This window comes from Pimephales promelas, chromosome 1 (assembly GCF_988280905.1).
Source record: "Pimephales promelas chromosome 1, fPimPro1.hap1.1, whole genome shotgun sequence".
Classification (NCBI taxonomy): Eukaryota; Metazoa; Chordata; class Actinopteri; order Cypriniformes; family Leuciscidae; genus Pimephales; species Pimephales promelas.
Window position 1 is genome coordinate 32,518,632 of NC_142769.1, and position 13,296 is coordinate 32,531,927.

The 13,296-nt window shown below is 38.8% G+C and overlaps 1 long non-coding RNA gene across 2 annotated transcripts in view; it reads right to left on the reverse strand.

The window, feature by feature from the left end:
* LOC120490951 (uncharacterized) overlaps window positions 1–13,296 on the reverse strand; it is a 31,013-nt gene that overhangs the window by 14,542 nt on the left and 3,175 nt on the right. For both annotated transcript variants that reach the window (XR_005625160.2, XR_005625159.2), the window contains exon 2: window positions 3,610–3,705. This is a non-coding gene — a long non-coding RNA (uncharacterized LOC120490951). The remainder of the gene's footprint in view (window positions 1–3,609; window positions 3,706–13,296) is intronic.

Below are 13,296 nucleotides of genomic sequence, written 5' to 3' on the forward strand. Positions count from 1 at the left end.
TGCACGCAGTAGTTGCTTTTCGCTGATGAGCCGAGCATAACTTGGAGTCAGCGGTAGTCCAGCAGTAGTGGCAAAGGGACTACGTCCTCCGTTCCCTCCTTCAAGGAATGGTGGGTTGCATACACAACCAGGACATACCCTTTCAGTCAAGAACATCAGACGTAGTTGATGTCGACTGAATGGGGATAACTATTGAAAATATCACCTAAGCTGCCACCTTCCAGTGCCTAGACAAAAGTCTCCAGATCCCACGGCAATTTAAGGTGGGGAAGGGACAGGGACACTGGGAAAGTGTTCCCTGTACATGGAAGGAAGGGACGCTGCGGAAGCCACATTCTGCCAGAAGGGAGGTAACATGTGGAGAATACACATGAACTGGGTGGAAGACCGGGCAGTACAACAAATGGAATTTCACTGGGGTGGCTCCAGCCTATGACAGGGGGGAGACTCTACCAAGTGATGACATGGGCTTGCCGCAGGGAGCCGTACCGTTAAAGAATACACATGTGATCATTGTAGGGATCACAGCATATGGACCTAGCCTTACACAGGTTCCAATAGTGAATACGAGTGATAGGCCTGGCTTTGGACATTCCGCCACGTCCGTTGCCAAATGGTACGGAGGAACTCGACAGTGTTCGGCTAAAATAGGGAAACTCAACTGAAGCAAGGAGTGCGCACTTATACAGTCCATAGGAGGGGAATGGTGCTGCAAGTCGACACAACGGGCTTACACTGAAACTGGCTTCATGTGACACATAGGCTTTGACACATAGGCTAGTTTTCTAGCGAACATGATGGGTGTCGTCCAGCCCCCAACTCTATTTAACATCTATTCGGTGAGCCACTTTGTGTCAATGCCTAGGAGGGAACAATACCCTCACTTAGGAGGAGCTCACCATCCAGGTGGGCATGTGCACCTTGGGAAAACTTTTTCACCAAGATGAAGGCAACCACATGTATTGGGCAAACCTCTGCTTGGAAACAGCCTTCCCTTTAGCTGGTTCCCATAATAGAGAAGAGCCAGTCTGAGGTCCAGTCTTTGAATTCTCTGCACGTATAACCGCAAAGGAGCGGACGGACAGAATAAAGCCAGGGCTGGGTCTTTCTCTTGCAGGTTCACCACCTGGTCTCTTTAGGGAGCGGTAGGAACCTTGGGTACATATCCAGGCCGGGGTCTCAGCTTGTGAGAGTAGCCAGCCCGAATTCCAGTTACAACTTGTTTACCGAAAGCGGGCAAGTCCCTACCCTACAGTAGAGACCATGAAAGCAGGAGAACTTTTTCAACATATAATTTTGAACTCAGGGGTGGCCTCTGCAGTGCAGTAGCACCAGAAATAATGCCCTAGAGGATAAAGAGGGGTGCAAGGCAGATTTCCTTGCTCCCTCAGGAACCCGACGATCAGGATGTGCTTCCCATGCTTCTGCATCATGATGTGAGTCAAGGCGACATCATTTTCATGGTGGAGAAAAGCCTACTCCAACCCAACTTGCATGAAAGAGAGCACTTAAAATTACCCAAACGCTCTCAGGATCTCCTAACAGAGAGAAGATTCGCTCAACAAATAGGTTCCACTTCTAATTGGCGTAAGCACAACTTCCTCTTTTTAGGGGGCGCTCGCAGAAGTGATGGTATCTACCACGTATTCCTGTGGTAGCCACCTGAACCACTCCACTCTCCCTGGGCATAACTGTTGTGACGCTTGTCGGCGGCACGATTGAGCAGGCTGGAAGAAATAGTGGAATGAAGCGACCTCAGAAGCTTCTGACTTCAGGGAGGAGGTGACAGGCAAGTTGTGACATGCAAGGTAATCTTTGTTCCGCGATCAATGTTGTTTATCAACGATGACAGTAACGAAAATATTTTGCTGATGCACTTTTTTAATGATGATAACGCGACGGTGAATAGCTAAAAATGGCTCTAAAGTGACTAAAACATGACGAGTTTGAGATTTCGCTGATGAGACGGAAACGAAAATGATTACAAGTCTGATGTTCACAATGGATGTAATTTCTGCATGTTTTGTGTGAAATCTGTCTGTTTTGAGCTAAAAAAAAAAGTATCACCAATGCTGCCACTTCCTATCCTTGTTTTTGGTACACCCACTACCCGGCTGCCGCGCGCAAACCAGATTCCACACAACAACAACAACAACACACCTGCGGCTGCGGCTAGTCACTCGCCAGTGGCCACACATCTTCGAAGGACCATGGCAGTGAAACCAATAAACAGGCTTGGTGGTCGGAAACGACGAGATGATTTATGGACATATTTTCAGTATAATCCATCAGAAAGAAAAAGGGAATGCATAGTATTGGGAAACGATGGTAAATGTGGCAACAAACTAGGTGAAAAGAATACCACCAACCTAAGCGGCACATGAAGGCTCATCACGCTGATATTTTTTCAAAGGTAACTAACAATTCACGCTGTTAACATATCATATACATTTAATTTTACTCGACAATCAGCTTGTGACACATTTCATGGCAAGCTTAAGGTTTTACATATATCTACTAGCGCAAATTTGCCCACAGAGAAGAAAATGAATAGTTGAAATAAAGTCATTATTTTTGTTCAAAAATATATTATATATATTTATATATGTAATTGCATTATATTATTTTATAATTGCCTTTTATATTGTCTTATATATTGTCGTCAAATTGACTCAAGTCAAAATATTAAAATATTGTCTTTGTTATAATTACTTTGTATTAACTTATCATGTTTTTTATTTCCTACCAATTATTAAAGCTATATGTATAAAACTAAACAGAATATCCTTTTAATTTGTTGTTGTCTGTGTGTGTGTGTGTGTGTGTGTGTGTGTGTGTGTGGCACTTTGCACAATAAATATCAAGTAATCTAATATTAAAATATTCCAAAGAGTTTTTAAAATAATGAAAACAGAGTCATGTGTCGCCACCTACTGGTGTAGCAATGTAATTGATAGAATCTTAATTTAAAACGTCACATTATCCATAGGTTGATTTCCTCTATTTTGTTCGCTACTGTACACCAGTGTTTACATCCCAGTATTAAACTTTTATTTCAGTACTTCTGTGATCATTTCAATTATTGTAACACAGAAATAATGGTACAGTGTGGTTGAAAAGAATAAGATTGTGTGTGGGTGTTTGAATCGAGATTGCAATCTATTAACATAAAACAATTTTGCAACTCTTTTTGCAGCTTTTGCAACATAACGCCACAAATAAAGAGAGATGAAGACACACAATTATGCAAATTAATTATATTAAAAATTGGGGCTATCAATAGAATAAAATAATTGTAAATAAACATGTATAATCAACATTTGTGTGTGTGTGTGTGTGTGTTTTGTTTTTAACTATTTTTTTTGTGGACCCCCTAGCAAACCCTTGTGGCACCAGTTTGAAGCAATCACTGATCACCTCACACATAAATTATTATTTACACTTCAGGTTCTCAAAGGCACTGATCTTACAAATTTCATGTTCATATAAACACCATCAAAGTCACAATAAAACACCTCATTACACTCATTACAAAGCTACTCCATCTTTCACCCAAAGGTCTTTGATACCTGCAGTCCAAAAACTTAAAAGTGCATCTGTTTTACCTACATTCTGAAAGGTGATCCTCTAGTCTTTCTTTTTGTCCCTCTACCGACCCAACACCCCATGAGCCTCTACTTCCTGACAAAGGTCCTTCTCAATATCCTGAAAAGAGAGCAGAGGGTAGAGAAGGGTATGAGTAAGCGAGAGAGACAGAGAATTCAAGAGAGAGGGAAAGGAAAGGAAAGAGATGGCGTGCCAGGTAGTGCTTACAAAAAGAGAGGAGGCCATTTAGATCACAGGCAACAGGAATGAGGGGAGGCAAGACGTCTGCACCCGTATAATCAACATCCTAACTCCCTACACACATGCACACATAACAACAGAGGTGCTAGTTTTATACAGCAAAACAGACGCTACGTTGCTGTTTTTAGTCCACATATTCACGAGAAAACCACAAGCGTGACTGACTGTTCTGTAACACAAAGCCCCTAAACTACTTTGGGCTGGATATGGAACATATCCATGGAAATGGAAATTAATTCAGTCCTATTACAAAAAAAAAAAAAGAAAGAAAAGAAAATCTGCCTAATAAAGTAAAAAAAATAAACTTCCAGGAAACAGAAATGGAAATATGTATTTAAATTGTCACTAGGGGGCAGCACTCTCATTCAATGACTTTTGACTTGCCAACTTGTGACATGTTACAGATCAAATGTGATCAAGAAAAACAAACAGGGCACAAAAAATCAACAGTTACGTAAAATAAATTTTGTCAGGCCATGTTTCTGTTCATTCTTTCCATTATGTTCTATTAATTAATACTATTATTATTATTACGTATTATTTGTTATTTGTTAAATCTTATTTACAAGGTGGGAATTCCTGTTTACGACGGAAGGTGAATTCAAGTGACTTTCGTCGGGGTAAGATGGCGGTGTAGACTTTCTCTTAATTAATTACACAAAAAACATCAATTAAGGTTCTTAAACTCTTTATCTAGAAAATGAAGAACAAGGAAATGTGCATCAGGTATAAAGCCACGTTGTTATCATTATCAAAACGTTATTGTTACATACTGTATGTTGTTATATTATAATGCCATCATCATATTCTGTGCAGGCAATTAGCTTATTTTGCTGTAAGCTAAATAGAAAAGCCTGACAATAGAGCATCACAGTCCCGCCCCACAGCCCGAGAGACCTTTGGTGGCGGAAGTAAATTTTCCATTCATTTAATCCCATTGACGTTTTGGTAAATCCACATCTAAAGAGTTTTAGAGCATATCTAAGGATAACCAGCTACGGCTGAACTCAACTCATAAGAATACAACATATCATTTCGAGTGTAAAAACGAAGAAAAACTCCAAAAAAAGTCAAGGGTACAAGCATGTGAACATATTTCATTTCCGAGCAAAGGAACTACTCATCCCATAAACCACTGCGCCTCACTAAAGCCACCGTGAAAGAGTATTTTGAGTGACTTCCAAATCTGATGACGGCCATGTGAAATTTTTCCTCTAGTGAATTTTAAATAGTGAATGTGCAGGGAAAATCCTTTTCCTCGATTTACTGAAACTTATATGTAAAACGCATTTGCAGCTGCACAGCTAAAACATTGAGCATCTGGCTTGCTCATAGGCTGTGCTGCGGGATCTGCACATCCAATGGCGCAGGCGCCTCTGACATGCGAACAATGAACTAGCCCTACGTCATTACACGATCTTCAGTCTTCATGGACCTTCGCGGCGTTTAACCAGTTACATGACTTCCACCAATAAGATGCATGCATTAGGATTGTGGGTAATGAAGTACTTATCCAAGAGATCGCAAATTAAAGGCATTTATCTTAACACAAAGTTAGTGCCCCATTAACTTTTGCCGTTTATACAATCGCTCAGTACAGCCATAGCTGGTTTTAAGTCTACCATGTATGGTTACGTTTTTATGGCTTATATCCCAAATGCCAATGGATAAATTGTATTGAATTCTTACTTTCGGCACCGGCTGTGGGCGGGACTGTGATGCTCTATATCACTACTAAATACCTTTAAGTATTGTAGTATTCCGCCATGTTTCTCACCGACACGCCCCCAACTCAAAGAAAATGTCGAGCTTCGCGCTAGTATTTACGACATTGGTTGTGTTCATGTGCGTTAAACTCATAAATACGATCTTTATGAGATGACGAACACAGCATATTTCTATTTGTGTACTGTATGAGTTCTAAAGCTGAGGTAAAAAGTGACTCTTCCCAATGTATAGCCTATAGTTCTAGCAACTTACAAGCAGGGTATTCTTAAAAAAAAACACTGTACTGGAACTTAAGTAACATGATCCCGCAATTTTGTGTTTAAGCCTGTCATAATTTCCTGAGATGTAAAAATATATATATATATATATATATATAAAGATTATGGAATAGAAAATCTCCTGCAGCAGGTGGATTACAGCAAGTAGCAAGCTACAGGACACAATTTAAAAGGTAATATTACATATTACTTTTACTTTAAGCTCACTTTAAACCACCATCAAGAATTTGTATCATTTTTCAGTCATGGTTTTAAGTCAAAAAAAGATGTTGAAATATGTTATATTTAGCATTTTATATGCAGCTAATGGCTACAATTGCTTAGCGATACTGTAAACATTTTTTTTTTTCATATGAAAATATCCAAAATCACACACAAACCACATATACTTAAAATCATGCGTTTATTAGCTTCTTGTGAAGAGATGCGTCTTCTTTGTTATTATCACAGAGGTCAGATGAAGTGTAGGCCTACACAGCATACACAGTATGCTCATGCTCATCGGTTGTATAGATCGAATAAGTAAGAGTGTAGCCTATGTTTTAACAAATAATTAATGCTGAACAACAATAATATGGTGCCGTCTGTGATCTTTGCAATGAAAGGGGTTAAATCTAGTTCACCGCGTGTAACAGAAAACTATGGTCCAGAAACTGCAGTCCTAAAACTGGGGTCCTGAAACTGCAGCCTCCGGTTATGCAGGAATACAGGCCTAGATGATTTGGGACGGTGAACTCATTCACTGCACAATCCGCGACCAGTAGGCTATGAAAATGTTTATGAAGTGTTGCCTATATCTAAATGTCATTTCCGGTCTGATTGCTCTGTGATGGATATGTATGTGTGCACAATGTGTGTTCCAAGCAAATGCATTCACTAAAAACTCAAAGCAAAGCAATCAATTGAACTTGTTTCCACGCACCCGCCGAGCGCGCTCACAGGTTCTATAAAAGACACAAATCATTTACATGCTCGTTTCATCAAAGGCAGCTCCGAGACCGCTCATCTCCACCGAGAGTTTCCACCGATCAGAGTGCTCCGGCTGAATCTCCAAACGCGACGTATAACCTTTGCGACTGCCAAGAAATGTGATTAATTTTTTAAATACAGCTGTTGACCTATTATTGAGACGGAGAGACGCCACAGGAGACTATCTACGTGCCCACTTCGTCATTATGGGACGAGTTATTCCATCAGTGTTTACAAGATTGCGGAAAAGAAGCGGTAAATCAAAATAATACAACAAATGTTGTTCAGGGGCCCTTTTCATGTACAAAACGCCAATAAAACAAAAGCTCATGAAATCATGATGTTTTCAGAATTTTCTTTTGAGTAGGCTAAAATAGCAACAACAATAGAGAAACAATCATTCTGAAGAGTTTTAGTCTTGTTAATGCGCTCATGAATAAATTATGCTAGAGATAATGGGTTTATGATCAATAATTCATCCTAGAATTTCCGTCACTGCACTATAATATGTCATGTAAATGTAGCGGAAAGTTGCTACTTCACGAAATTAGCTTGATAAAGGTAGCCTTAACAAAACAAGCCTGATTTTCTTAACAAAAAGCATCTTTCACACAGACAAGCTTAGGCTGCTCTGAGGTGGCTCTTTGTTTTCTTCAAATTCTGTATAAAGACACAAATGCCACATAAAAGATGTAGTCTACTGGAAGAGTTTCATTCAAATGTTAAATATTGAAAACAGTGTCGTGTAAACGGCTCCTAAATCAATAAAGTGGAGTTTCAGCTACACAAAGTATTATAATAGGCTTATATCAATAGTTTTTTTTGTTTTTTTTTAAGCGAATTTACATGAAATGAGTTAACGTTTATTTATAACTACTAGTTTTGGGGGCCTGAAAACGCAAGCTGAAACTGCAAGTCTATAACGATACCATTATAGTCTCTGTGTTAACTACAAAAACGCAAATGTGGGGAAAAAAAAACAAACAAAAAAAACATTGCCAAACAAAGTGACATCGCCAACTACTGGCCTGGCATACATAGAGTTTTTGGTCTTCTAACGAATCATTTTGACAACATTGTTGTCTGTACATGAAAAACACAAAGGAAACTTTTCCATTTTTAGTATATCAAACACACCCTTAATAAACTTACTCAAACTTCTTGCGCAAACAATAGCACACATGCGTGTGTAATTCATTTGGGTCATGTCAGAAGATCTGTCAACACATCAGTCCATTTGGGACATGTTCTGACTGTGTTTATTTGTGCCACTGAGCTGTGACCTGTCCCTGCTACATTGGACACTTGTGGTCCTGTTCCAATTTGGTTGCAAAAGTGTACAAAAGAGTGAATTAATTTTTCGATGAAGGGCAAGTGTACAAGTCCGACTGTAGCGAAAAGACTTACAGTACACCCACGACATAACGGAAACCATTTTAAATTCCAACATAACAGAACATTAAACACTAGAAATTGTGTGTAAAAATACTTTTAATCCAGTCAATCACAAATGATTAAAAATGTATATTCAAAGCTGTCTTTGAATAATGGGGAGCCTTGCCATCAGTAGGGTTGGGTATCGAGAATCGAGTATCGATTGGAACCGAGACTAACTTTTCATTTTTCCCGGAATCGTTCAAAAGTTAAAATTTCGATTCCTAGTTTCGATATTCACAGTCCGCCGAGCGGAAGAAGAAACTGCTGAACAACACCAATGAAGAAGCGTCTACCGAAAGTGTTGGCATAACCGCGCGAGTCGAACATGAGTACCTTACGTCGGCGATCCAAAGTGTGGCTTCACTTTTCTAAAAATAACGAAATCTCGGCAAAATGCAAAATTTGTGACAAAAGGTGTATTTTTACAGAAGGAGTATTTCCTTCAGAAAGGATTATTTCCTTCAGAAAGGCCGTTGGTTAGCAAAGGTTAGCTCAACTTTTTTGACCCTGCCTCTTAAAAGAATCGGAAGCGAGAATCGTTAGGAACCGGAATCGAAACAAGGAATTGGAATCGGAATCAGAATCGTTCAAATTCAAACGATACCCAACCCTAGCCATCAGAAACGTTTGAGTAAACTAAACGTAAACTCGCCGCCTCCTCTATCTAAAAGAAACATAATGTGTATATGTAAAATATTGTTGTATATACGCATCTTCAAATGCACCTTTGCTGTGTAAAAATGGCATTTTTCACTTTAAATGCCCATTGAATTGAGGAGGTGATCTAGTCCTTCAAAAACCTCTCCAAATTGACATGATTTGTGAGTGAAATGCCCTGAAATTCACTTTATATGTCAGACTTGCACACTTGCCCTTCATCGAAAAATTAATTCACTCTGTTGTGAGCACTTGTACACTTTTGCATCCAAATTGGAACAGGACCATAAGTGTCCAATGTAGCAGGGACAGGTCACAGCTCAGTGGCACAAATAAACACAGTCAGAACATGTCCCAAATGGACTGATGTGTTGACAGATCTTCTGACATGACCCAAATGAATCCCCAACACCCCGCTGTACCCAAACATCAACTGGGCCTGTTGACTGGCCTGATTCAAGCAGCTGGGACTTCTGGAGTCCAGAACCACACTGATGGTTCAAGAAGAGAAGCAAGGGCCAGCTGGATGTGAGAGAAAGAGGGGAAGAGGACAGTCACCAGCCTCATGTTGCATTCCCCTTACACTAGTGACAACATGGAGAATGTGAGAGGAGGAGAGAGCGAGATGGCCCTGGAACAGACACTGACTGGCCCAGAGGTACTAACTAGAGAGAACTGCCAGACAGAGTGAAATATGATGTTTTCACTTTGTCAAAGGATTTTACGACTCCTACAGAGTCATCTTACGAATGTAGCCTATTTAGTTTTAAACTCTGCCAGGGATGTTGATTAAATGTTTTATCAACCAACAGATGAATCAGTTGTGCATTTGCATTCTGGTGGAGAAAGTGTGTTTGGGGGGTGGGGGGTGGAGAGCATCAGTGAGAGAGACACAGAAAACGAGAGAACAGGCTATAAGTAAAGGATCTCTGTCAGCCAACAAATGCAGAACAAAAGAAACAATTTGCATACAAATCAAAGTTTATCATCTCAGTCTCCCTATGCCTGTTGTGCATTAATAAGCACAGATGCATTCAAAGCCCTGAGTGAACAGGACACCTCTATTCACTAATACAGGCCAGACGTAGGCACAGCCAGAAGACAGAGAGAAAGGAAGAGAGAACGAGACAAGCGAAAAAATGATTTTCTTTCTGTTTACGGTCCTGAGCATGAAATGAGATGAACACTTGCACATTGCAGCCCAATGAACAACGCGCTCTTTCCTCTGCGATGAAAAATTAACTCCTCTCAGTGCAAGGAGAATTGACAGGTGAGATATGCGGTAGAAATCCTTTTTGAGAGCGTTCAGCCTGTTCGATTTCAATGCTAAGTCTCCCAGCTTTCTCCTATAAAGAGCCCACATCAATATACTGTCGACTTTAATCCCTCCACTGGAGGAAAAGAGAGACGTCAAGAGGAGTTGAGATGAAATCCAGGGGCAAACTGCAGGCCTACTGAAGCTCAATATACCCCCACTGAGGAAACATCAAATTATGTGAAGGCTTACGTCTACCACCAGAGGGCACACTCACTAAGGTTTATTGATTTCAAATATGCAGATATATGAGAATATATTTTAATATGCTGTTTTTTTTAAGTGTTATTAGTTATCTGTCTTATCATAATCACAATATCAATACAAAATATCCACAAAGAGATTTTAAAGGGTTATTCACCCAAAATGAAAATTATGTCATTAATGACCCTCATGTCGTCCCAAGCTCGTCAGACCTCCATTCATCTTCGGAACACAGTTTAAAATATTTTAGATTTAGATTTAGAGAGCTTTCTGTCCCTCCATTGAAAATGTATACACGATATATTGTTCTTGTCCAGAAAGGAAATAAAGACATCACAGTAATGTAGTAGTCCATGTGACATCAGTGGGTTAGTTAGAATGTTTTGAAGCATCGAAAATACATTTTGGTCCAAAAATAACAAAAACTACGACTTTATTCAGCATTGTATTTTCTTCCGGTTCTGTTGTCAAGCCGCATTCAAGAGTCGACAGTGACGCTGATGACGTAAGACACTGCTGACGTGTATCTGGTGCGTCCGTGTATTCGGGTTCAAAAAAATATGGCCGGGCAAAAACATGCAAGTTTTCCTCTGGGTCGAAATCCTTGTTTGCGAAGATTGTTTTGTTTACAGCATGCGTGATGCGTCTCCCTCAGACTGTAAACGAAAATTGGGCGCACTGATAACACGTCAGCAGCGTCTTGCGTCATCAGCATCACTGAACGCGTATATACAGTATATATATATATATATATATATATATATATATATATATATATATTATGAAGAGTTCAGATGCAAAAGCCTCTAAGTGCCATTAGAAATTTTCTTCTAGAATGATCATTTTTATCAAGCTTGTATATTTAAGTTCAGTAATTTCACTTAAATGGCAAAGAGGATTACCTATTAATTGTTATTTAAGTGAAATTACTGAACTTAGATATACAAATTTGATAAAAATGATCATTCTAGAAGAAAATTTCAAATGGCACTTAGAGGCTTTTGCATCTGAACTCTTTATATATATATATATATATATATATATATATATATATATATATATATATATATATATAAATTAGTCATTAAGCATACTTTTTAAGTATACAACTGAAGGTTAAAAATGGGACCAGGAAAATTAGATTAATTAAATAACACTGAAATGACACCACACCTTTGGGAACCAAGGGAGGAAGTTGTAGCCTATGTTTTCATAAAAACTGTCAACTGTGATAGAGATACAGGCCCATATTTGTTTAGTACAGCAGAGCAGACAAAAACAACATGCGAGATGGAATAACATCAATCGTACAAATAAATAAATTCTTAAAATATGAACAAATTAAGTCGCAAAATGTGGGCCATTTTAGAAAGGTGACGTTAACCTTTTAAATTCATGTATTTTCATGACTACACCACTAGAGGGAAGACCTTTCCTTTTCTTTGAGTCATTAGACTTTGTCAAGACTGTCAAAATCATGACCTTGAAGTAGGGCTGGGCGATATGGCATGTTGGTTGTATTATTTTGCAAGTAAACTAATGCCGGTATTTTAAAAACAAAGCCATACAAGGTAAGCAATTATAAAATACATTTTATATATTTTAATTTTATATATAAATTTTAAGATATTTAGGCCAAAGTGTCAAAGGTAAAAATCGTTGACATTTTTTTCTTTGTTAGTAAAAGAAAAGAACAAAGATACACATTACATACACAACATAAAATTTACAAATTAGGGGTGTAAATCGGACTGTTCCACACGATACGATATCGATTTCTCGCAGCCAGAGATATATTTCCTTTATCGATATTTAGATATTGTGCCAAGTTTACACAACCAGTTACATTTATTGATTCACAAATGCAACCATATTTAAAATATATAACATGAATGTTTAATTAAACTCTTTGAAAATTGCACAACCTCTCAAATAAGACATTTATAATAAAAGAGTTAATTTGCAAAAACAGATAACTCCTCAGTTTCTTGTTCATTTTCATGATTTATGAAAATGAACACTGGGGCGTTATGCAAATTAATCTGTTGAACGCAACGGGACTATCCAATAGAAGTAGAGCACATGACGGAGGGAAGTCTCTCAAGGGTGCAATGCATTTCAGACACTTTTAGGGTGTAGAATTAAGAATACTCCATACTTCATGTTGACAGGAAGAAAGCCAGACCTTTCTATAATGTGGGTTTTTGGATCAGAATGCTAAACACAATCATAAGAAGTTGGACCCTAGATATTAGAAGCCTGGGAATATTTGTGGGGTAGTAAAAATAGCCCAGCATATCTGGTATACAATCCACAGACAAAGGTGTCAAAACATAGATTGGTGAAATTCATTCAGAAGATAATTCATTGTGTCTGAACAGCAGACACAAACCAATGAAGATTACTTAGAAATCCAAGGCTACAGGACACAGGATACTGAGAACAGTGGTGATGCCCCCACAAAGTAAGGAAAGCACAAAGAATCAGGTCCCAGATGGAAACAGAGTATTGATGCAGACAATACAGATGTGTCAGAACATGATGCAACTATGGAAAAAGTAGACATAGAAGACTTTAAAAACAGTTCAGGTCCAACAGTCGTGGCTAGTCAAAACATTACCACTCGATAAGAGAAAAGAGAGCACCAAAGTATTTACAAGATTACCTGACATACTCCAAAGATGATGCAAACAATGTGAGTGTTTATTATTGTTACAGGGCGTGTGGAGTCCCCAAAAACTATAGAGAGGCCATTATGTCACCTGAGGCTCCCAGATGGGAATATGCTACGAAGGAAGAGGTAGATTTACTTAAAGAAAATGACACATTTGAATAGAAAACTCTATCAGACGGTTGAAACTA